General features: G+C 42.4%; 1 non-coding gene across 1 annotated transcript; it reads right to left on the reverse strand.

The window, feature by feature from the left end:
• Positions 1-14,684: 14,684 nt before the first annotated feature.
• On the reverse strand, positions 14,685-14,822 carry LOC114809414. Its single transcript, XR_003757199.1, has one exon. It is a non-coding gene; the product is annotated as a small nucleolar RNA SNORA7 (small nucleolar RNA).
• Between the last annotated feature and the right edge of the window lie 10,475 nt (positions 14,823-25,297).

The raw sequence follows: 25,297 nt of genomic DNA on the forward strand, positions 1-25,297 counted from the left end.
ATACATTCCCTCCCCACTACAAATTTACAGTCTAGAGTGGGGGCATAAAAAAATATGGATATCTCTGTAAGCATTGTATGACCTCCACATAACCACTGCGATGACTCAGAAACATAAACTATTAATCTTCAGTGAAGTTTATTAAAGCGTTGCAGATGATAACCCTGTTGCTTTTTCTCGGACCAAATTTTTCTACATAGTTCAGTTAACTTAATGATTGAGGTTTAGAAACTGATTTGTGTCAGAGCTGGCTAAATTAAACAAATTACCCACCTTAAATAGCCAGGTACTTTAGGCCAAAGTCTATTTTGGGGACCTCAGTTATTGGTATATTTGCCAAGGCAGGCACAAAATCACTTCACCTCCTCTCATGATTTATGATACTATTGGTAAGGGAGATGGAAGTGTGTAAGCTATTGAATGTCACAACTCTTAGATTCTGGATGAGATTTTTTATATTTGGATAGCATTTGTTAAGTGCTTACTATGTGCCAGACACCATGCTAAGCATTGACGTAGATAATAATAATAATAATAATGATGTTGGTATTTGTTAAGTGCTTACTATGTGCAGAGCACTGTTCTAAGCGCTGGGGTAGATACAGGTAATCAGGTTTTCCCACTTGAGGCTCACAGTCTTAATCCCTATTTTACAGATGAGGGAACTGAGGCACAGAGAAGTTAAGTGACTTGCCCACAATCACACAGCTGACAAGTGGCAGATCCGGGATTTGAACCCATGACCTCTGACTCCCAACCCTGTGCTCTTTCCACTGAGCCACGCAGCTTCTCGTATAATAATAATGGTGGTATTTGTTAAGTGCGTACTATGTGCAGAGCACTGTTCTAAGCGCTGGGGTAGATACAGGGTAATCAGGTTGTCCCACATGAGGCTCACAGTCTTAATTCCCATTTTACAGATGAGGGAGCTGAGGGACAGAGAAGTTAAGTGACCTGCCCACAGTCACACAGCTGACAAGTGGCAGAGCTGGGATTCGAACCCATGACCTCTGACTCCCAAGCCCGGGCTCCTTCCACTGAGCCACACTGCTTCTGTATTCAGATACAAGCTAATCAGATTGGAGTCAGTTTGTTTCCCACATGGGGCTCATAGTCTTAATTCCCATTTTACAGATGATATAATTGGGGCAGAGAGAAGTTAGATGACTTGCCCAAGGTCACACAGCAGACAAGAAACTAAGCCTGTATTAGAATCTAGGTCCTTCTGATGCCTAGGCCCATACTCTATCCATTAGACCAGACTGCTTCTCTTTGCCTCAAGCTTCCTCCTCTCTAAAATGGATATTTATTACTATTATTAAGTGCTGTTGAGTCGTTTCCAATTCATAGCGACTCCATGGATATACTTTCTCCAGAACATCCTGTCCTCTCCCATAATCCACAACCTTTCTAATTGTTCTACTAATATTGTTGTTATGGACTCTATCCATCTAGCTACCGGTCTGCCTCTTCCACATTTTTCCTGGAAATTTTCCTAGCATTAGTGTCTTCTCCAGAGAATTAGTCCTCCTGATTTATGTGCCCAAAATATACTAATCTGAGTCATTTGGCCTTCCAAAGACCACTTTAGTTTTTTTTTCCAAAATCCATTTGTTAGTGTTTCGGGCAGTCCATGGGATTCGCAAAAGCCTTTTCCAACACCACATTTCAAAAGAATTCTTTCTATCCTGTTGTTTCACTGTCCAGCTTTCAGATCCAAACATTGTCACCGGTAACACCACAGAGTTGGCAATTTGTATTTTTTGGCAATTGTTACATCAGCACAATTCATGACTTTTTCCTGCTTCTTTATAGCAAAGTCTTCCTAACATTAATCTTCGGTGTATTTCTTGGCTACTAGTTCCTTTATTATTGATTATCGATCCTGTTATTCTTCACCCTTCGACCCTGAGCCCTATGTGTGCCTTCTGGGTGCTTGTTTTAAAGACTTTTGATCATCTTCCTACACCACTGAGTTGAAAGTTTCCTGGTGGATCAGAAGCCTTTTGTGACTCCAGCTTTCAAGGCCATTGTGACAATCTCAAAAATGGTGGGATATAGATCGATGCCTCATTAATCTCTACTATCTGTGTAAATAGCCTTTCTTCTTTGATGGTGATAAGTTACAGCTCAATCCTGGAACAGTCAATTCTAACTTATCTGAATCCACCACGGTGGAGTAACTGAGGAAACTGGTGAACTTCTGCCAAATTTGATTTGTAACTACCAGAGCCCAAGGCTGTTTATAGTTTGTTTTGGGAAGACTGATCAATTCTACAAAGCAGGCTTGATGTTGCTCAATGCACTTCTTTGTCTCTTTTGCTGCATTGGTCATAATTGTAGTACTCATAATAATTTAAAATAATCAGCTTTCCCCCAACTTCTAGCACTGCCCGGATAAATGTGAAAAGACTATGCTAACAAACTCCATTTGCATTGTCCATTTTGAGGGCATTGGGTAACAGATTTTTACCATTAAGAAAGGGACCCTTTGTGACCTTACTTTGTTTAATTATTGTTCCTTCTTAAGAATTTCCCATTTTCTTTGATGACTACATTAATATTAATAATAATCAGTGTACCGGATGAGTACCATCCTGGTAATTTTTTCACTCTACAGCTTTATATGTGTGAAGTGGTGCCATCTTTCCATCATCTTGAGCTTTATCATTATCAGATAGTGGTCGAGTGGCTACCAGGAAAATGGTTGGAGTAGACACACTTTAATTACTAGATATCACTCTCACCTCTCTTACAGCATAGTAAACAGTAATCAGAATTTCCAGTTGTCCATGAAAAGAGGATTTGAATACAAGGAAGAAGACAAAAATAATTATAATTGTGAGATTTACTAAACACAGTGTATTCCGATTGCTGGGGTAAATGTAAGGTAATCAGATTGAATATAACCTCCCCAACCTGGTGCCTACAAGTTGTTATATCCTGAGGTCACAATAAATATGATTGAACGAACATTAGGGCGGGGCACTATAGGACTAGAACCTGAGTCTCCTGACTAATCGATCAATCAATCAGTGGTATTTATTGAGTGCTTGCAGGGTGTTACACGATGGACAAAAGAACTAGCTTAGCCTGCTGGAATCAGCAATCAACTGGGGGTCGATTTTTCTAAAATACTGTTCAGTCCATGTCTCCCCATTCCTCAAAAATTTCTGCCCATCTACCTCTGCATCAAATGGTGCTCAATCAGCTCTCTCCCTCCTACTTTAACTCACTGATCAGCCTTCCCCTCTCAGGTTCACACTTGGAGAGTTTCTTCTTGTCACAATGGCCTTGAAAGCTGGAGTCACAAAAGGCTTCTGATCCACCAAGAAACTTTCAACTCAGTGGTGTAGGAAGATGATCTAAGAGTTGTAGACATGTTATCTGTCCAAAAGACGCTAACAGTCTAGAGAAGGAGGCAGACATTAATAGAAATGAATTACCAAGATGTACATAAGTGCTGTGGGGCTGAGGAGAAGGTGGCTATCAAGTGTTTTAAAGGTACAGGACCAGGTGTATAGGTGATGCAGAAGGATCTCGTTATATCCCGGCTAGACTACTGTGTCAGCCTTCTCTCTGACCTCCCTTCCTCCTCTCTCGCCCCGCTCCGGTCTATTCTTCACTCCGCTGCCCGGCTCATCTTCCCGCAGAAACGATCTGGGCATGTCACTCCCCTTCTTAAACAACTCCAGTGGTTGCCTATCGACCTCCGCTCCAAACAAAAACTCCTCACTCTAGGCTTCAAGGCTCTCCATCACCTTGCCCCTTCCTACCTCTCCTCCCTTCTCTCTACCGCCCACCCCGCACGCTCCGCTCCTCTGCCGCCCACCTCCTCGCCGTCCCTCGGTCTCGCCTATCCCGCCGTCGACCCCTGGGTCACGTCCTCCCGCGGTCCTGGAACACCCTCCCTCCTCACCTCCGCCAAGCTGATTCTCTTTCCCTCTTCAAAACCTTACTTAAAAATCACCTCCTCCAAGAGGTGTTCCCAGACTGAGCTCCTCTTCCCCCTCTACTCCCTCTGCCATCCCCCCTTTACCTCTCCGCAGCTAAAGCCTCATTTTCCCCTTTTCCCTCTGCTCCTCCACCTCTCCCTTCCCATCCCCACAGCACTGTACTCGTCCGCTCAACTGTATATATTTTTGTTACCCTATTTATTTTGTTAATGAATTGTACATCGCCTTGATTCTATTTAGTTGCCATTGTTTTTACGAGATGTTCTTCCCCTTGACACTGTTTAGTGCCATTGTTCTTGTCTGTCCGTCTCCCCCGATTAGACTGTAAGCCCGTCAAACGGCAGGGACTGTCTCTATCTGTTGCCGACTTGTTCATCCCAAGCGCTTAGTACAGTGCTCTGCACATAGTAAGCGCTCAATAAATACTATTGAATGAATGAATGAATATTTTCCAAGCGCTCAGTATGTTACTCTGCACACAGTAAGTGCTCAATCAATATGATTGAATGAATGAGGAAAAGAGAGAAGGGGAAATGACGACTTAGTTGGGGAAAGTCTCTTGTAGGAAATGTGATTTTAACAAGGCTTTGAAGGTGGGGAGAACGGTGGTCTGTCATATATGAAGAAGGAGAAGAAGGAGGAAGTTTCAGGTCATAGGGAGGATGTGGGCAAAGTGTCAGCAGTGAGATAGATGAGATTGCGGTACAGTGAATGAGTAGGCTGGTGTTGTCTCGTCTTATGCCATCGAGTCAACTCTGACCCGTGCGACACCATGGACACATCTCTTTTAAGAGACGCAGCATGGCTCAGTGGAAAGAGCAGGGGCTTAGGAGTCAGAGGTCATGGGTTCTAATCCCAGCTCCGCCACCTGTCAGCTGTGTCACTTTGGGCAAGTCATTTGACTTCTCGGTGCTTCAGTTACCTCATCTGTAAAATGGGGATTAAGACTGTGAGCCTCATGTGGGACAACCTGATTCCCCTGTAACTACCCCAACTTTTAGAACAGTGCTCAGCACATAGTAAGCACTTAACAAATACCAAAATTATTATTATTATCTCTCCCTGAACCCCCCCCACCTCCATCTGCAATCATTCTGGTAGTATATCCATAGAGTTTTCTTGGTAAAAATATAGAAGCAGCGTGGCGCAGTGGAAAGAGCATGGGCTTTGGAGTCAGGGCTCATGAGTTCGAATCCCAGCTCTGCCACTTGTCAGCTGTGTGACTGTGGGCAAGTCACTTAACTTCTCTGTGCCTCAGTTCCCTCATCTGTAAAATGGGGATGAAGACTGTGAGCCCCACGTGGGACAACCTGATTCCCCTGTGTTTACCCCAGCGCTTAGAACAGTGCTCGGCACATAGTAAGCGCTTAACAAATACCAACATTATTATTATTATTATTATGGAAGCGGTTTACCATAGCCTCCTTCCATGCATTAAGCTTGAGTCTCCACCCTTGACTGTCTCCCATGCTGTTGCTGCCCAGCTCAGGTGAGTTTTGACTTGTAGCAAATAGTCTTCCACTCACCAGCCACTACCCAAGCTAGGAATGGAATGGATATGCCTCTGCTTGTACTTGGTACTTTCCAAGCACTTAGTACGGCGCTCTGCACACAGTAAGCACTCAATAAATATGACTGAACGAATGAATGCTCGACTCTCCCTCCCCTAGTGGAGACTAGCAGAGTACTGGAAATTCTCCAAGTGTGAACCTGAGAGGGGAAGACAGGTGTTAGAGGAGCAAAATGTATGGGCTGGGTGGTAGTAAAATATCAGTGAGTTAAAGTAGGAGGGAGAGAGCTGATAGAGCGTTAAAGCCGATGGTAGTTTCCATTTGATGCAGAGGTAGATGGGCAGAAATTTTTGAGGAGTGGGGAGACATAGACTGAACAGTATTTTAGAAAAATCAACCCCCAGTTGATTGCTGATTCCAGCAGGCTAAGCTAGTTCTTTTGTCCATCGTGTAAATATTTCCCTTTGATTTTTCATTATAACACTTGGAAGCGCCTTAAGTAAGTACTTTTAAATGGTGCCTAAGGGGAGAGTAAGGAAAGACTGGCAGTGATATTTACTGAGGTTTTAAAATTCACATTTAAGCTCAGAACAGCAGCTCAAGTGAATTCAGTGGCACAACACGCAGCAGAGTCTGCCTGAGGAATTGGACAAACCTAGTTATATGACGTTGGTTTCAGATCATTACTCAAAATTAAGAGATGCACACATACACAGACCCCACGATATTGGAGTGGGAGGCAAATGGACAACATAATTTAAAAACTACTCTATAATCTCTATAACCACATAGCTGAAGGGTTTCTAGAAAGCACGGGGGCACTTGAAAGCTAAAGAGCATGGGATGTACACCTAAAAAAGCTTGAGCTAGTACAATAGGGATTTTTAGTTCACCTTAGGCCAGGTGTTTTGATTTGAAATACAAGTAAAAGGATGGCAATTTGTCTTTTTCCATTAATAATAATAATAATGTTGGTATTTGTTAAGCACTTACTATGTGCCAAGCACTGTTCTAAGCGCTGGGGTAGACACAGGGGAATCAGGTTGTCCCACGTGGGGTTCACAGTCTGCATCCCCATTTTACAGATGAGGTAACTGAGGCACCGAGAAGTTAAGTGACTTGCCCAAAGTCACACAGCTGACCAGTGACCAAGCCAGGATTCATGATTTTTCACCCACACTTGAATGAGTTTGATTATCATTTTCTTCCTTGGCAAGCTATATTCATGAAGGCAGACGAAAGCCCTGATCATTTTCCTAGGTCTTTGATGCTAGGGGTTAATGCTGGGTCACTTGGGCTTTGATGAAGGATGTAACAGCAAGTGATTGGGGTTGATGTGAGATTTGGTGATGGCCTTGATCATTGGTATTTACTGAGTGCTTACTGTTTGCTGGGCTCTGTACTCAACATTTAATAATAATATTAATAATAATATTGGTATTTGTTAAGTGCTTACTATGTGCATACTAAGCGCTAGAGTGGATACAAGCAAATTGAGTTGGACAAAGTCCCTGTCCCAGATAGGGCTCACAGTCTCAATCCCCATTTTACAGATGAGGTAACTGAGGCACAGAGAAGTGAAGTGACTTGCCCAAGGCCATACAGCAGACAAGTGGCTGAGCCAGCATTAGAATCCATAACCTTCTGACTCCCAGGTTCATGCTCTACAATATAAGGTTATAAACATGATCCCTGCCCACAAGGAATTTACCCTTAAGATGTCCAAAGCGGGGGATGGAGAGGAAGGCCCCTCAGGTTTTCTGAGCTGGAATCGCAAGCTTGCCCATCCCAGGTCTCTGAAAAGACCTGAGAGTTTTCAATAATAAAGGTTGAAACAATCGAAAATAGGTGCATTTCAAAGTCTGCCCCTTCCCCCAAATCCTTGCCCCAGCTTTTGGCTTTCCTTCTCAAAATGAAAAATTGGCAGCTTTTCCAATTCTCCAAGAATTGTTCCAGGTAAGGAGAGATGAGTCGCTTAAGCTCCTTTGGACTTTCCCTGAATTTCTGATAACAGAGCCCAGTCCTGATATCAGAGTCCAGTCCCTGTCTGATAAGGTATGGGCACTTGAAATCTTAATCCGATACCAGCCAACTGAATCTGCCAGTTCACAAAGCAACAGACTTGGCAGCCACTGTTGCTATCCTTTAGTTCTGCCAATTCTCAATTTCTTGCTGCATCATTTTTGACCCAGAAAGACTACAGTGTAACTTATTTTCTCCCTGAATAGAACACATCCCTCACTTTAAATCAAGTGGCTAAATTCCCTCTGACCAAAGATTATTATCCCTTAAGAAGCTAGGGAGTAGGGAGTAGGGAGTAGATTTTCTCACTATTATTGTTATTCTTTTGCCTACTCCAATGGTCTCTGTCTTCACTCTCTTATGGAAGTTTTTTTTGGTCCTGATCATGCATGTCGTCATCCTCATTTTACCCACAGAGCAACTGTTCTTGCCATCTTAACTTGCCCTCACTTTTATGTCTCTCGGGACTCTGTGTTTTGTGTTCCTTACAGCTTGGCCAGGATTGGTCTCCTTTCTGTAGCTCCCTATCTCAGAATACAAATCTTACTGTCCTTGAGTCAAGGAAAAGTTTCACTCAAAACTTTCTTTATATAGTAGTGTTTCCAGAATTGACTTTTCAATTGGTGCTTGATGTGAGTATATAGAAAAAAAAACTTCAACACTTTTCAGGATGAGTTAGAGTCAATTTAGGGCCTTGGTTGCGCCTTTTTTTATAAATATATCCATTTATCCATTCTTCCTTCCATGTATCTATTTATCATAATTAACCGATGTAGCATTATTCATTTTTGTTCCTTCCACTGTTTGGGAGGGTTTGTGTGCATTAGTGTCTCCTGATAGATTGTAGTGGTAGTGGAGAAGAGGCTTGGCTTTATGGAAAGAGCACAGGCTTGGGAGTCAGAGGTTGTGAGTTCTAATCCTGCTTCTCCCACTTGTCAGCAGTGTGACTCTAAGCGAGTCACAACTTCTCCATGCCTCAGTTACTTCATCTGTAAAATGGGGATGAAGCTTGTGACCCTCCACATGGGACAACCTGATTACCTTGTGTCTACCCCAGTGCTTAAAACAGTGCTTGGCACAAAGTAAGTGCTAAACAAATACTGATATTAGTAATTACTGCCTGAGGGCAGAGACCATGTCCCTTACTCAGTTGCTCTTTCTGTAACACTTAGAAAAGTGCTCCAGTCACTGAGAGTACTCACTTGTAATGGTAGTAATACTGATGGAATTTGTTAAGCACTTACTAGGTGCCAAACACTGTTCTAAGTGCTGGAGACGATAGAATGTGATCAGGTTATCCCACGTGGGGCTCACCGTCTTAATCCCCATTTTACAGGTGAGGTCACTGAGGTCCAGAGAAGTTAAGTGACTTGCCCAAAATCACACAGCTGACAGGCAGGCTGAGCCGAGATTTGAACCCATGACCTCTGACTCCCAAGCCAGGGATCCTTCCACTGAGCCACGCTGCTTCTAGAACTAGTAGCAATAGTAGTTGTAGTAATAATAATAGTAGTGCTAGTAATAATAATAATAATAATGATGTCGGTATTAGTTAAACACTTACTATGTGCCGAGCACTGATCTAAGAGCTGGGGTAGATACAGGGAATCAGGTTGTCCCTCATGAGGCTTGCAGTCTTAATTCCCATTTTACAGATGAGATCACTGAGGCACTGAGTAGTCAAAATAACTTGCCCAAAGTCACACAGCTGACAGGTGGCGGAGCCAGGATTAGAACCCATGACCTCTGACTCCTAAGCCTGGGCTCATTCCACTGAGCCACGCTGTAGTAGTAGTAGTAGTAGTAGTAGTAGTAGTAGTAATTATTCCTTGAGGACAGGGACCATGTCTCTTAGTAATTGCACTTCCACTAACACTTAGAATGGTCTTCTGCACACTGTGGGTACGAGAAGCAGCATGGCCTAGACGATAGAGCACGGGCCAGGGAGTCAGAGGGTCATTGTTTCTAATCCCGGCTCTGCCACTTTTCTGCTGTATGACCTTGGCCAAGTCACTTAACTTCTCTGTGCCGCAGTTTCCTCAACTTTAAAATGGGAATTAAGACTGTGAGCCCCATGTGGGACAGGGACTGTGTCCAACCCAATTATCTTGTATCTACCCCAGTGCTTAGAAGAGTGACTGGCACATAGTAAGTACTTAATAAATACTGTATTATTATTATAATTATTATTACTCATTCAATAAATATCATTGATTGAATGATTAAGGCTTGAGGTGGCTCAGTCCAATGTAAGTCAGGTGTATATTTAAATGTTTGTCCCACCAATTTAGAGAATAAGTTCCTGGTGGACGGGAATATGTCATAATTATGGAAGCAAAAGGTTGTTAGATCAGAACCAGTCCCATTTCTACATAGAGCTCATACATGGCTCAGTGGAAAGAGCACGGGCTTAGGAGTCAGTCATGGGTTCTAATTCCGGCTCCGCCACCTGTCAGCTGTGTGACTTTGGGCAAGTCACTTAACTCTCTGTGCCTCAGTTACCTCAACTGTAAAAGGGGGATTGAGACTATGAACCTCACATGGGACAACCTGATTCCCCTATATCTACCCCAGCACTTAGAACAGTGCTCGGCACATAGTAAGCACTTAACAAATACCAACACTATTATTATTACTATTAATTCCCCATATTATAGTTATGGAAACTGAGGCCCAGAGTAGTTGAGTAACTTGCCCAAGGTCACACAGCTGGATAGTGGCTGAGGTGGGTTTTCTGATTTCCAGCCTTGCGTTCTTTCCACTAGGCATGCTGCTTCTTATCCTTCCATCGTTACTTCCCAAACAGTTCAGTGGAGTGCACTTAATTTGTACTCAACAAATAATATTTATACAACTACGACCCATAGTGACACCACGGACATGTCTTTCCTGGAATGCCCCACTCTCCATCTGCAATCGTTCCGGTAGCGAATCAATATAGTTTTCTTGGTAAATATACCAAAGTGGTTTACCCTCACCTCCTTCTGCACAGTCAACTTGAGTCTCCGCCCTCGACTCTCTCCCGTGCTGCCGCTGCCCAACATGGGTGAGTTTTGACTTGTAGCAAATTTCCTTCCTCTAGCTAACCGCTGGCCAAGCTAGGAATGGAATGGGTAGGCCTCTGCTTGACTCTCCCTCCCGTAGCCGAGATGGGCAGCGTACTGGACACTGTCCATGTGCGACCCTGAGAGGAGGCTATTATTACTGCAACATGGCTTTTATGACTGCCTCGGCCCTGAAGTTCCAGAAGCGCCCATCCTTCTTTTTACCCTCTGCTGGTGACGTCAGAAGGCCCCAGCTGTGATGGGACCTGGACATCTCATGGCTGGTTGGTGGTTAGAGTGGACTGTTTGAGGAAGCCCCACCAAAACTGAGAGAAAGAATACTAGATAAGTTACCCACTGCCACTTGGGGAATCAAGATCAATTCTGGCCACTGTCCGAATTTGCTAAGAATAAGACTGGGCCTGAATATTTAGATCAGATTCATTTCTAGATATTTTATTTTTAATGGAAGACTGCAGAGACTGGAATTTAACTCTAATATTAGAAAATGAATACAGAACTGGACCTTCATATCTTAATTAATTGCAATTAACTTTGCATTGTTATAGTCAGTATTTCTTTGTGGCTGGCTCTGTATTTACATAGCAAAAATGTCTGTTATTCCTTCCACTGCTTTAAGTCAATGTTTGGAATTATTCATGAAAGGGTTGTAGTTTAATAGTAGTTGGCTAGATGCAGCAGCAGTAATCTATTAATGTGATTAGTTTTATATGGAATGGAAAAGCGCAGGAGAAGAGCCAATGGGGAATCAATAATATAGAATAAAAATTAGTTTCAAAGATGTATTAAGCTACATCAGGACACCACACAACATGAAGATTCTCCAGCAAGAAATAAAAGATTAAAGAACAAATACCTTCTGTACTCACCTTTTACCCCGACACTTCTAAATTATTCAACTCTCATCTGATAGTGTAGCTTGCTTTTTTCCTCACACCATAATTACGAAAGAGATACTGATGTGAGGCAGATTGTGAAGAAAAAGGACAAAGAACATAGAAATCTTGTGGATGAAGTAGGATTTGACAGATTTCTTTTCCCAATCTCCCTTCTCTCAAAATCTGGGATAATTGCAAGAATATTAAGTAGAGAATAATCCAATTTCTTGTTGAATGGTCAAGGTAAATCTTAATATTGTGTAGCCCTAAAATGCTCTGTAGGGGGAATGTTTTCTATTTCCAATGGTCACTTAGAATGGGACCTATAAAGCCAGCTGGTGTATTAAATTTCCAACCAAGTACTTGGATTCTTTTCAGTAGCTAGACCATAAGCTCGTTATGGGCAGGGAACGTGTCTGCAAGTTCTGTTGTACTGTACTCTCCCAAACACTCAGGGAATGTGTCTGTTTATTGTTGCATTGTACTTTCCCAAGCACTTAATACGGCACTCTGCACACAGGAAATGCTCAATAAATTTGATTGATTGAAAGACTATTTATACTCCCACACATTTGCTATTTTCGGGGGTGGTGAGAGCAATTTCTCTTCTTTAGAATTGTATCATTGAGCTCTCACTCAGTTAATCACAGCAGATGTTGTTCAACTAGTCATCCTAAGAACCATATCCTTTCCCTAACCCTGGTGTCCAATGCTTGATATAGATATTGTAAACAAATGTAGAAGATACATTTGGGGAAGGTATTTACAAGTGCTTGTTAAATGCCAAATATTGTTCATTCATTCATTCATTCAATCGTATTTATTGAGCTCTTACTGTGTGCAGAGCTCTGTACTAAGCACTCGAGAGAGTACAATAGAACAATAACCAGACACATTCCCTGCCCTCTACAGTCTAGAGAGAAGAGAAGCAGCATGGCCTAGTGGAAAGAGCTCCACCACTTGTCAGCTGTGTGACTTTAGCCCAGTCACTTCACTTCTCTGGTCCTCAGTTACCTCATCTGTAAAATGGGGATTAAGATTGTGAGCATCAGGTGGGACAATCTGATTACCTTGTATCTACCCCAGCACTTAGAACAATGCTTGGCACATAGTAAGCACTTAACAAATACCATTATTATTATTATTGGGGGGGGGGAGTCAGACATTAATATAAATAAATAAAGTACATACATGCTGTGGGGCTGGGAGTGGGGAGGAGTATTCATTCATTCAATAGTATTTATTGAGCGCTTACTATGTGCAGAGCACTGTACTAAGCACTTGGAATGTACAAATCGGTAACAGAGACAATCCCTGCCCTTTGACGGGCTTACAGTCTAATCGGGGGAGACAGACAGACAAGAACAATGGCAATAAATAGAATCAAGGGGAAGAACATATCATTAAAATAATAGCAAATAAATAGAATCAGGGATGGGAGTAAAGGGAGCAAGTCAGGGTGATGCAGAAGACAGTGAGGGAAGAAGAAAGAGGGGCTTAGGGAAGGCCTCTTAGAAGAGATGTGCCTTCAGTAAGGCTTTGAAGGATGGGAGAGTAAGGTTAGATTTTAGTAGGGAGGGTACTGAAGGTCAGAGGCAGGATGTGGATGAGGGGTCAGTGGTAAGAGAGACGAGATCCAAGCACAGTGAGAAGGTTAGCACTAGAAGAGTGAGGTATGTAATAGTCAATTGATCATAGTCCATCTATCAGTGGAACTTATTGAGTACTTACTGCATGCAGATACAAAGCCTTTGGAGAATACAATAGAGTTGCAATAGAAATTTGACTGTACATTGATTTTTCACTCAGAATACCGAGGTTCTCTATAATGGCCATTTCCATTGTAGAAAGGTTTTATGAATTCAAACAATCATATTTATTGAATCATATTTATTGAATGCTTACTGTGGGAAAAGCACTGTACTAGGTGCATGAGACAGAACAATATAACAACTGTAAGCCCGTCAAAGGGCAGGGACTGTCTCTATTTGTTGCCGATTTGTACATTCCAAGCGCTTAGTACAGTGCTCTGCACATAGTAAGCATTCAATAAATACTATTGAATGAATGAACAACAAGCAGACACATTCCTGCCCACAACAAGTTCACAGTCTATAGTTATTTCCCCTCAGTTCATGTTAACATCTACATTAGTGACTCTGGAATGATTACCCACTGGATCGTAAACTCCTTGAGTGCAGAAAGTGTACATTTTTCTTCTGGTAGATGTAGGGAGGAGAAGGAAAGGCAGAATGAATAAAAGAAGATGAAGGGAGGCAGTCGAGGTGGAGAAGATGGGGAAAGGGGTAGAGCTGGGTTATGAGATCAGCTATGGCAAAAAAGTATCAAAGCATTAGGAGTAAACTTCAAGGACAGGTGTCAGGGGTAGGACATGACTAAACCACAGTGTAAGAAGCAGCATGGCCTAATGGAAAGAGTACAGGCCTAGGAGTCAGGGGACCTGAGTTCTAATTCTACTCTGCCACTTTTTAAAAAATATGGAATTTGTTAAACACTTACTCTGTGTCCAACACTGTTCTTAATGCTGGGTTAGGTGCAAGTTTATTAGGTTGGACACAGTCTTTGTCCCACATGGGGCTGACAGGCTAAGTAGGAAGGAGAGCAGGAGAACTGAGGCACAGAGAAGTTAAATGACTTTGCTCAAGGTCACACACAAGAAATTGGGATACTGCAGAGACTGGACAAGTCATTGAACTTCACTGGGCCCAAGTTACCACATTTGTAAATTGGGAATTAATTCATTCATTCAATCATATTTATTGAGCACTTACTGTGTGCAGAGCACTGTACTAAGTGCTTGGAAAGTACAATTCAGCAACAGAGACAATCGCTGACCACAACGGTTAACAGTCTAGGGGTGAAGGTGGGGGAGATAGGCATCTAAACAAGTAAACAGACATGAATGGAATCAATATAAATAAAATTCCTTCTGGTTTTCACTGTGAACCCCATGTGAGATGGGAATTGTGTCCAAACACTTAGTACAGTGCCTGACAACACTGTCTTGTCTTACGCTGTTGAGTTGTCTCCAACCCATAGCGACACCATGGACACATCTCTTCTAGAATGCCCCACCTCCATCTGCAATTGTTCCGGCAGTGTATCCATAGAGTTTTCTTAGTTATAAAGAAAATATAGAAGTGGTTTACCATTGTCTTTTTCTATGCAGTAAACCTGAGTCTGCCCTCGATTCTCTCCCATGCCGCTGCTACCCAGCACGGGTGAGTTTTGACTTGTAGCAAATTGGCTTCCACTTGCTAGCCACTGGCCAAGCTAGGAATGGAATGGGTAGGCCTCTGCTCGACTCTCCCTCTCATAGTCAAGATTGGTAGAGTACTGGAAATTCTCCAGGTGGGACCTTGAGAGGAGGTCTGACTCATAGTAAGTGCTTAACAAGCACTATTTAAAAAAGATGTAGAGCTAACATATATGTAATTATAGGCCATGATGAAAAATGGTGCAGAAATACTGGTGAAAATATTGGAAAGGTCACCACAAACAATGACCTCAACTGGACAAAGGTCCTAGCCCAACACATAGACCAACAAAAGGATACCCTCTCCACCTATGTCTTTTGATCCCAACTCTTCAGATCTTATAGAAATACTTGCCCCTTCTCTTCTTTTTTCCCTAACCACCATCTTTATCTGCACACATTCCAGGGCGTACTCCTCAACTACTTTCAAACATAGCCAGGTACCCCCTAAACTAAAAAAAAAAACAAACCCTCAACCTTAACCCACTGCACCATTCCTTCCTAAACTTTTCGAATAAGCTTAAAACCACCACCTCCACCTTCTCTCTTCTACCTATTTGACCCCCTGAAATCTGACTTCCGACCCCTTCACTACAAGGAAACCTCCCTCTATAAGATCACCAGTGACTTTCTTCTTGTTTAATCAGTCTCTATTCCATCCTAATCCTCCTTGACCTCTCAGCTGCCCTTGACATTGTGGATTGGTGGCTATTGTAGTGGTTGCTGTGGCTACAACCTGTTCCTTGGGCTCTGAGCCTGACATTCTATTCCTTTAATCACAGAACCCAGATGATTTTGGTTTTTCTTTTGTGAATTTGTCTACACCTTCTTAAGTTTTTATTATTACTGTTGTGTCTGTCATCAGTCCTTTCTTCCCACTTATTCTGTTAGATTGTGAGCCTCTTCAAGAGATAGGCACTATTTCTAAATCCCACACGGGTGGGACCTAGTACAGTGCTTTGCACAAGGTAAATGCATAATAAATACTACTACTCCTCATGGTGTAGCGGATAGAACATAGGCCTGGGAGTCAGAAAGTCATGGGTTCTGATCCCAGTTCTGCCACTTTTTTGCTGTATGGCCTTGGGCAAGTCACTTCACTTCTCTTGGCCTCAGTTACCTCATCTGTAAAATGGGGATTGAGACTGTGAGCCCCAGGTGGGACAGGAACTGTGTCCAACCTGATTTGCTTGTATACGTCCCAGAGCTTAATACAGTGCCTGACACTGGTAAGCTCTTAATAAATACCACAGTTATTATTATTATTGCTACTGGATCACTGATATGTGCTTAGAAATGATAATAGCAACCACTGTGGTATTTGTTAAATGCTTACTATGTGCCCAACACTTGGCTAATCACTGGGATAGATGCAGTGCAATCATATCAGACAGCTCTTGTCCTACATGGGCTTGGAGTCTAAAGGGGAGGGAGAAAAGGAGATGCAAGATTGCCCAATTCCTAACTCTGAATCCTATGCTCTTTCTACTAGGCCACACTGAGTTTCTTAATGGTAAGAATCAGAGATTCTGGATTCCAAATCCAGGACAGACATTGGTTTAGCAATTATAGACTTAGTTAATCACTTCCTCAAGCTAAGGTCATGGGAGTAATACTGATATCACTTCACATTGTCCTTGACTCATCTCTCTCATTCAACCGCATCTTCACTAGGTCACCAAATCCAGTCAGCTCTACCTTCACAGCATTTCTAGAATCACTCCTTCCTCTCCATCCAAACTGCTCCCATGCTGACGAAAGCATTTATTATATCCAATCTTTCATTCAATATTATTTATTGAGCGCTTACTATGTGCAGAGCACTGTACTAAGCGCTTGGAATGTACAAGTCGGCAAGAGATAGAGACAGTCCCTGCCCTTTGACAGGCTTACAGTCTAATCAGGGGAGACAGGCAGACAAGAATAATGGAAATAAATAGAGTCAAGGGGAAGAACAGCTCATAAAAACAATGGCAACTAAATAGAATCAGGGTGATGTAAACCTCATTAAACAAAATAAACAAAATAAATAGGGTGATAAAGATATATACAGTCGAATGGACGAGTACAGTGCTGAGGGGGTGGGATGGGAGAGGGGGAGGAGGAGAGGGAAAGGGGGGAGAAGAGGGTTTAGCTGTGAAGAGGTGAAGGGGGGGTAGAGGGAGCAGAGGGAAAAGGGGGGAACTCAGTCTGGGAAGGCCTCTTGGAGGAGGTGAGCTTTAAGTAGGGATTTGAAGAGGGGAAGAAAATTAGATTGTCTGAGGTGAGGAGGGAGGGCATTCTAGGACCACCTACTGAATCAGCATCCTTTCTGACTTCCCTGTTTTCTATCTCTCCTGACTCCAATCCATACTTAAGTCTGTTGCCTGGATCATTTTTCTAAAAAGACCTTCATTTCACTTTTGCCCACTCCCCAAAAGCCTCCAAATGGCCGCCCATCCAACTTCACAAAAGAAACCTCTAACCATCCTCATTAAGGTAGTCAATAATAGTAATAACAATGATAATAATAATAATGGTATTTGTTAATCGGTAACTATGTGCTAAGCACTGTTCTAAGCGCTGGGGTAGATGCAAGGTAATCAGGTTGTCCCACGTGGGGCTCACAGTCTTACACCCCATTTTACAGATGAGGTAACTGAAGCATGGAGAAGAGAAGTGACTTGCCCAAAGTCACACAGAAATCTAGTATTTAATCCCCATTTGACAGATGAGAAAATCAAGGCTCCAAGAAGCTAAGTGACTTGACCGAGGTCACACAGAAGGTAAGTGGCAAAGGCCGAATTAGAAACCAGCTGTTCTGACATACAAGCCCATGCCCCAAAAGAAAGCCAAGGTAAGGCGGGGTCAAAAATTCTGTACTGGGGTTGTGGGGGGTACTCTCGCTCTGACACTTGGTCTTTGTAACTCATGATCCTGGTAATGCAGCTCAAGGAATAAAGCTTTGACACTGATGGTTGATTACTGAACTGTGAATGAAATGCAAGGTTGGCGGGAAGCTGGGAAGCCTCTGGTGGCAAGCTGACTACCTTCACCTCTGAGAATTCACAGACAAGGTGGTTGCAAAGTGATTCTAGGGTCAACATTTATACTCTCCAAAGTCCTCAGTACAATGCTCTCTTCTGAACACAGGTGCTTCATCTATAGTAATGATTAGTTGATTTATCCAGAGAAAGTAATGATGCTTTCAAATATATGGTTGATTTTTGCTGTTGGCCTTGACAGAAAATGAATTTACACTTAGATCAAAATTTGGCTCAAGCATAGATTTGGGGGAGAACATTCAGAGTTGGGAGAGAACCAAACCAGGAGGGTGTATAGTGAAAAAGATTATGTAAGGGAGGAAGGAATTGGTGAAACTTCTTCCTGAGCTTCTGTGGGAGTGGGAGAAAACAAAAGCGTGTGTCAGAGTATTGCTGAGTCACATAAAGTGTTAAGCATGCAGTGTGAGTGAAATGATATCAAGGTCTTAGAGACAAAAAAATTCTGGCATTTGTTAAGAACTTACTATGTGCCAGGCACTGTACTAAGCACTGGGGTGGATACAAGCAAATCAGGTTGGACATAGCCCTTGTCCCATACTAAGGCTCATAGTCTTAATCTGCATTTTACAGATACGGTAACTGAGGCACAGAGAAGTGGAGTGACTTGCCCAAGACCACACAGCAGGTAAGTGGCAGAGCTGGGATTAGAACTCATGACCTTCTTACTCCCAGGCCCGTGCTCTATCCACTAAGCCAAATATTTTGACCATTTTTAAGGCTTTTCCTTTGAGAGAAAAACAGGTAGACTAGTCAGCAATATGAGGGTAGAAGGAAATGGAGAATTTGGCAGTTAAAAATGCTTTTTGCAGAGGCAAAAGGAGAAAAGTTGAATCGATCAATCAGTTGTATTTATTGAGAGTGTACTGTGTGCAGAGCACTATACTAAATATTTGGATTGGTACAGTATAACAGAGTTAGTAGACTTTCCTTGACTACAAAGACTTTACAGTCTAGAGGAGGAACACACAATCTAGAACATATGTAGAGGAAAGAAAGAGATAAAACAGCTATTTCTAGAAAGGTTTTTCTGTGGAGAACCTAGGTAGCAGTAGGATTCAGCATTGGTTTGGTGTAAAATCAATAACTTCAGGTTGTTTGTTCATTAGATATTTATCTGAAAAGTAAATATAACCATTACAATGTAAGCTCCGTGCTGAGTATAATTACCTTTATAAAGCTCTTTGGAAGATTCCAATAAGTAGAATTCAGCAGTCTCCTTATCACGGGAGATAGGCAGAAGCACAGTAAGTATGGTAAATAGCCTGAACGGGCAAAATAACTGTTTCCTAGGGCTCTGTCACAGCAACAAAAATGCAGATTCAAAAAGGAAATAGCCTGAATGCCCTTCGCTGGAAGTTAAACCATTGCAGCGATTGGAGGGTGGCAATTTCTAATACAAAACATTAAATATTCTGACTGGTCAAACAGTAGTGTGAACAATTGTCCATCTACTTGTGAAATAATCATTCAAACAATTCAAAATGTTCTGATAGTCAAAATGATGCTTATGCAAAAATATACTCATGATGTTTGTGTCCACCTTCTACCTCATTGCTTTTCACTTTCATTTCCTTTGTATTTCATTTCTTTTTCCCCTTATTACTTATCTTTTCTCCCCTTGTATTTCCTAATAATAGTTATTACACCCTCCTCCTCCTCCCTTCTGCCTCTCCTTTCCCTTCTGAAAACCCTTGCGGAACTCTTAGTTTCTCTTGAGAGGCAGCTTGGCAGAATGGATAGGGCACAGGCCTGAGAACTCAGGTCATGGGCTCTAATCCCAGCTCTTGCACATGTCTGCTGTGTGACCCTTGGTAAGTCGCTTCACTTCTCTGTGCCTCAGTTACCTCATCTGTAAAATGGGGATTGCAGCTGAGAACCCCATGTGGGTCATGGACTGTATCCAACTTGATTTGCTTGTATCCAACCCAGTGCTTAGTACACTGCTTGGCACATAGTAAGCACTTAACAAATTCCATCATTATTATTATTATTTACCCTCCAAACTTTAACTCTCCTTTCTGCCCTCGCCTCATGCTATGTTAGAACTCTCACTCTCATCATCCAGCCAATCAGTCAGTCAGTCATATTTACTGAGCTCTTACTGTGTGCAGAGCAGTGTACTAAGAGTTTGGGAGAGTACAAAAATATAACAATGTACAGACACATGTCCTAACCATGTTCTAGCTTACAATCTAGAAGGGGAGACATATAATATAAATAAATAAATACTTCTACTAACAGCCATCTTTTTCTCCCCTTATTCCTCTCCTGCATCCCTTCAGTTTCTTCTCTCCCCTACTTTGCACTTCTTGTATCATTTAACTTTTCCTCTGTTCATTTCTCTCACCAGTGCCCAATAAAAATGTGTTGGCATCTCTCAAGAAAAGCTAAATTGAGAAATTGGGCATGGTTTCTTCTTCTGCTTCCCATATTCCTAAGGCCCCAGCTTATTTCTGAGATTGGGAAGACTACCAGGGGGAGGGACAGAAGGGAAAGAGTAGCTTCAGGAAATGGAAGGCAGAAGCTGGATGAGATTGATAAAGTTGGAGGGAGAGAGAAAAGAGAGGGAGGGCAGCACGAGAGGGTACCTGGTGAATACCAGGAGAGGAGGGAGATAAAAGACTAGAAGGAAGAGGAAGTATCAAGAGAGGCAGTAGATGCAGAGGGCTGGATGGAAGAAGGAGAGAAGACTCAGGGGAAGAAAAGATAAAACAGCACATGGGAGGTACTGGAAGAGGGAAGAGACAGGCAAGAAATGTAAGGACAGGAAAAAGACAGAGGAGGGGCAGTGGAGGAAAGGGAAGAAAGGTAGGGGCAGTAGGCAAAGTATGGAGGAGTTATGGACAGGAGAAAAAGAGTGGTGAGAAGGGGGATAGTGGGACAGAGTTATGGAGTTGTTTCAGTGAGAAGAAACTGAGGTGGAAGAAAGAAAGGGAGAAGAAAATCAGACTGGCAAGTTGTAGAGAAAACAGGAAGAAATGGCTAGAAAAAGAAGTAGGTGGAGAGTGGAGGTGAAGTTAAAAAAGTGATACAGAACACCTGAAACCCACAATGTATGCCCATTGTGTCTCTTGGTTTAAACAGTTGGTTTGAAGAGCCTGGGCTTGGGAGTCCGAGGTCGTGGGTTCTAACCCTGGATCTGCCACTTGTGTGCTGGTTGACCTTAGGTAAGTCACTTCACTTCTCTGTGCCTCGGTTACCTGATCTGTAAAATGCGGATTAAGATGTGATCCCCACGTGGGACAACCTGATTACCTGGTATCTACCCCGGTGCTTAGGACAGTGCGTGGCACATAGTAAGTGCTTAACAAAATACCATTATTACTATTATTATTATTGAAGCAGCATGGCCTAGTGGATAGAGCATGGGCCTGGGAGTCAGGAGAACTGAGTTCTAACCCTGGCTCTTCCACCTATCTGCTGTGTGACCTTAGGCAAGTCACTTCAATTCTATGGGCTTCAGTTTCCTCATCTGTAAAATGGGGATTAAGACATTGAGCCCCATGTAGACCCCTGGTTTTCCTTTTATCTCTCTAGCTGTTCATTCTCAGTCTCCTTTACGAGATCCTTCTCTGTCTCCCACCCCCTGACTGAAGAGATCCCTCATAGTTCAGTTCTGGGTCCCCTTCTAGACTCCATCTACACCTACTCCTTTGGAGAACTAATTTGCTCCCATGGCTTCAACTACCACCTCTATGTGGATGATACCCAAATCTACAGGCTCCATCATTCCCATTCCCTCCTGGGACGTCGCAGCACATGTCTATCTTGGGCTGGTTACCCGCTGAGCACGTGTTATTCTCAAATCAGAGCTTTCCTTGCTTTATCCACTTTACATAGTCCCTCCCCAGATAGTTTAGATTGTAAGCTTATTATAGGCAGGGAATATGTCTGCAAATTATGTGTAATGTACTTTCCCAGAGCTTAGTACAGTGCTCTGCACATAGTAAGTGCTCAATAAATATGATGAATTCACCGATAGTCACTCCAGCACATCTTCAATTTCCATGTAACTATCCCAGCCCTGCCACAGTGTCTGGCACCTAGTAAGCACTTAACAAATGCCACCATCATCAGCAACTGGTGGCTGTCCACTAGATAGTAAGGTCCTTGAAAGCAGGGATCGTGTCTACCAACTATATTGTATTCTCCCAAGCACTTAGTACACTGTTGGGCCCACATTCAGCACTCAATAAATTCATTCAATCATATTTATTGAGCACTTACTGTATGCAGAGCACTGTAAATAGCATTAATTGGTTGATGGGCAAGGACAACATGGAAAAGAAGGTGGGTGAAAGTAACAGGAACCATGGAAGTCTACGACTAAACAAAGAAAGACATTTCGGATATGGGTCATTGGAAGAAAATTAAACAATGAATGGTCATCAATTCATCGATCAATCAATGGTTTTTTTTGAGTGCTTGCTCTGTGCAGAGCACTGAACAGCTTGAGAGAGTACAGTATAAAAGAGTTGGTAGAAATGTTCCTTACCTACAAGGAGCTTACAGTTTAGAGGGGGAGACAGACAAAATAAATTTCAGATATGTACATAAGTGCCGTGGGACAGGATGGGGTGAGGAAAGGGTAGAAATCTAAGTGCAAGGATGATACAGAAGGAGCAGGAGTAGGGAAAATGAGGGATTAGTCAGGCAAGACCTCTTGGAGAGGTTGTGATTTTAAGAGAGCCTTGAAGGTGAGGAGAATGATCACTTGTTTATCTATAAGAAGGGGGAGGCAGTTCCAGACCAGAGGGAGGATGTTGGTAAGATACAGTGAGAGGAGCAAAGTGAGTGTGCTGTGTTGTAGAAGGAAATCAGTGAGCTAAGGTAGGAGGACACAAAGTGATTGAGTGCTTTAAGGCCAATGGCAACCACTGGAAGTTGTTGAGGAGTGGGGAAAAATCGACTAAATGTCTTTGTAGAAAAATGATCTAGGCAGTAGAGTGAAGTATGACCTGGAGTAGGGAGACAAAGGAGGCAGGGAGGTCAGAAAGGAGGATGATGCAGTAGTCAAGTTGAGATAAGTGCTTGGATCAATGTGCTAGCAGTTTGGATGGAGAGAAAGTGTAGATTTTAGCAATGCTGTGGATGTAGAACTGAAAGAATTTGGTGAAAGATTAAATATGTAGGTTGAATAAGAGAAATGAGTCAAGGATAATGCCAAGGTTATGGGCTTGTGAGATGGGCAAGATGGGTGGTGGTGTATACAAAGATGGTAAAGTCCAGGAGATTATTTTTGGTGGTACATTTTAAGTAAACTCTTAGTACAAGGAGCTGTACTATGCACTGGCGTAGATAGAAGCTAATCAGATTGGACACAGTCCTTGTCCCACATGAGACTCGTGGTCCTAATCCCCATTTTACAGATGAGGTAATTGAGGCCCAGAGAAATTCAGTGACTTGCCCAAGGTCACATGGCAGACTTGTGGCAGAATCCGGATTGGAACCCAGGTCCTTCTTAGTCCCAAGCTCTATCCATTAGGCAATGCTGCTTCATTTTGGGCTTCTATCTGCCGTGCACTGTACTAAATGCAAGGGTAGAAACAAGGTAAGTGGGTCAGGTAGAGTCCATGTCCCTCATGGGGCCCTCCATCTAAGTAGAAGGGAAAACAGTGATTTCATATGCATTTTACAGAGAAGGAAACTGAGGCCTAGATAAGTTAATTGACTTGCCCATTATTAGTAGCAGGCAAGTGGCAGAGCCAGGATTAGAAAGAAGTCTTTGCTCTTTCCACTAGGTCATAGTGCTTCTCTTTGGAATAGCTGAGCTTCCAGCTCTCACTTGTCTGGCTGGTGGAGAAGTTGGCACCTCTAAGAGAATAAGAATAATAATAATGATGGTATTTGTTAAGCACTTACTATGTGCAAAGCACCTCTGCTGCTCAACCCCCCTGCTGTTTTATTAGATTTCTCTGGATAGGGAAGAAGAGGCATTAGACAATGTCAACCAGACCAGCGTGGCCTATTAGATAGAGCACAGGCTGGGGAGTCAAAAGGATCTGGGTTCTAATCCCAGTCCTACACTTGTCTGCTTTGTGAGCTTGGGTAAGTTACTTCACTTCTCTGTGCCTCACTTTCTTCCTCTGCAAAATGGGGAAAAAGACTGTGTGCCCTTTGTGAGGCAGGGACTGTATCCAACCTGATTAACTTGTGTCTACCCCAGAGCTGAGTACAGTGACTGACACATAGTAAGTGCTTAACAAATAACATAAAAAAACACAAAAAACCAAAAAAACTAATCAAAACCAGGGCGAGGATTCAGTGAGACAAGATAGTCCTATTTCAGTCTTTGTGGGTAGGTTTATGTTTTAACCTTCTTCAGCCTGGAACTACTTCCCCTTTCAAATCATAACAGAGCTCTCCCCATCATCGGAAGCCTTTAGAAATCCCATTCGGTTGTCTTCTCAGCAGGTCATACAACCTCGGAACCTCTGTGCCATCTTGCTCTTCTTCACTCACAATCATGCTGAGCATTAACCCGCTAAACTGTAAGCTCCTTTTGGGTAGGGAATATATCTACCAACTTTGTTCTGTTGTACTCTCCCAAGTGTTTGGTACAGTGCTCTGCACATATTATTGATGATGATTGATTATGCTCTGCACACAATGTGCTCAATAAATACAGTTAATTGATTGATAGTGTGCTAATACAATTTGATACTCCTCATCAGAAGCACTTAAACACAAAATTCATCTTCCCATTCTTCTTTCTCTTCCCATCTGTAATTGTTTTAAAATCTACCTTCCCCAGAACCATGTCTTCTAACTCCATTGTACTTTACCAAGCACTACGGTGCTCTGAACACAATAGGTATTCAATAAATATCACTGATTAATTGACTGTTAGGTAACCGTGTTGTTCAGTAGTCATAGAGTTGGGTTATAGATTATTTTTTGGAAGCATTAGGGATTACTCAATAAATTTACAACATCCCAATAATGTCACTGAAATACCCACTTTAGAATGTATGTATTTAATCCTAAATGCTCATTATTTATTATTATATTATTATATCTTAAGCACTTATTTGCCTATTTAATCAATAGCATTTTTTGAGTGCTTATTGTGTGCAGAGCAGTGTTTAAGTGTTGAGTATAAGAAAAGTTATGATCCCTGGCCTTTGGGAGTTTAGAGTCTAGCACGGGAGACAGCATTTAACTCAGAGCTGGGAGCAATAGAGTATGTAAGGGTGACCGATTTATGGAAACTGGGGGCTGTGGTATAAACTGGAGAGATTAGGGACTACTTGAAGGAAGCCTTCTGGAGGAAATGTGATCTCCTAACTATGAGGGACAAGGACTGTAACCAACTTGACCATCTTGTACCTGCCCCAGAGCTTAGTAGGGTGTTTGATGCATAGTAAGCACTTAACAAATACCATAATTTTCTATGACCTTGTTATTCCTATTCCCACTATTTGTAAATCAGTGGGTCAGTGAATCATATTTATTCATTCATTCATTCATTCATTCAATCACATTTATTGAGCACTTATTGTCTGAAGAGCACTGTACTAAACGCTTGGAAAGTACAATTCGGC

Source organism: Ornithorhynchus anatinus, chromosome 2, assembly GCF_004115215.2.
Source record: "Ornithorhynchus anatinus isolate Pmale09 chromosome 2, mOrnAna1.pri.v4, whole genome shotgun sequence".
Classification (NCBI taxonomy): Eukaryota; Metazoa; Chordata; class Mammalia; order Monotremata; family Ornithorhynchidae; genus Ornithorhynchus; species Ornithorhynchus anatinus.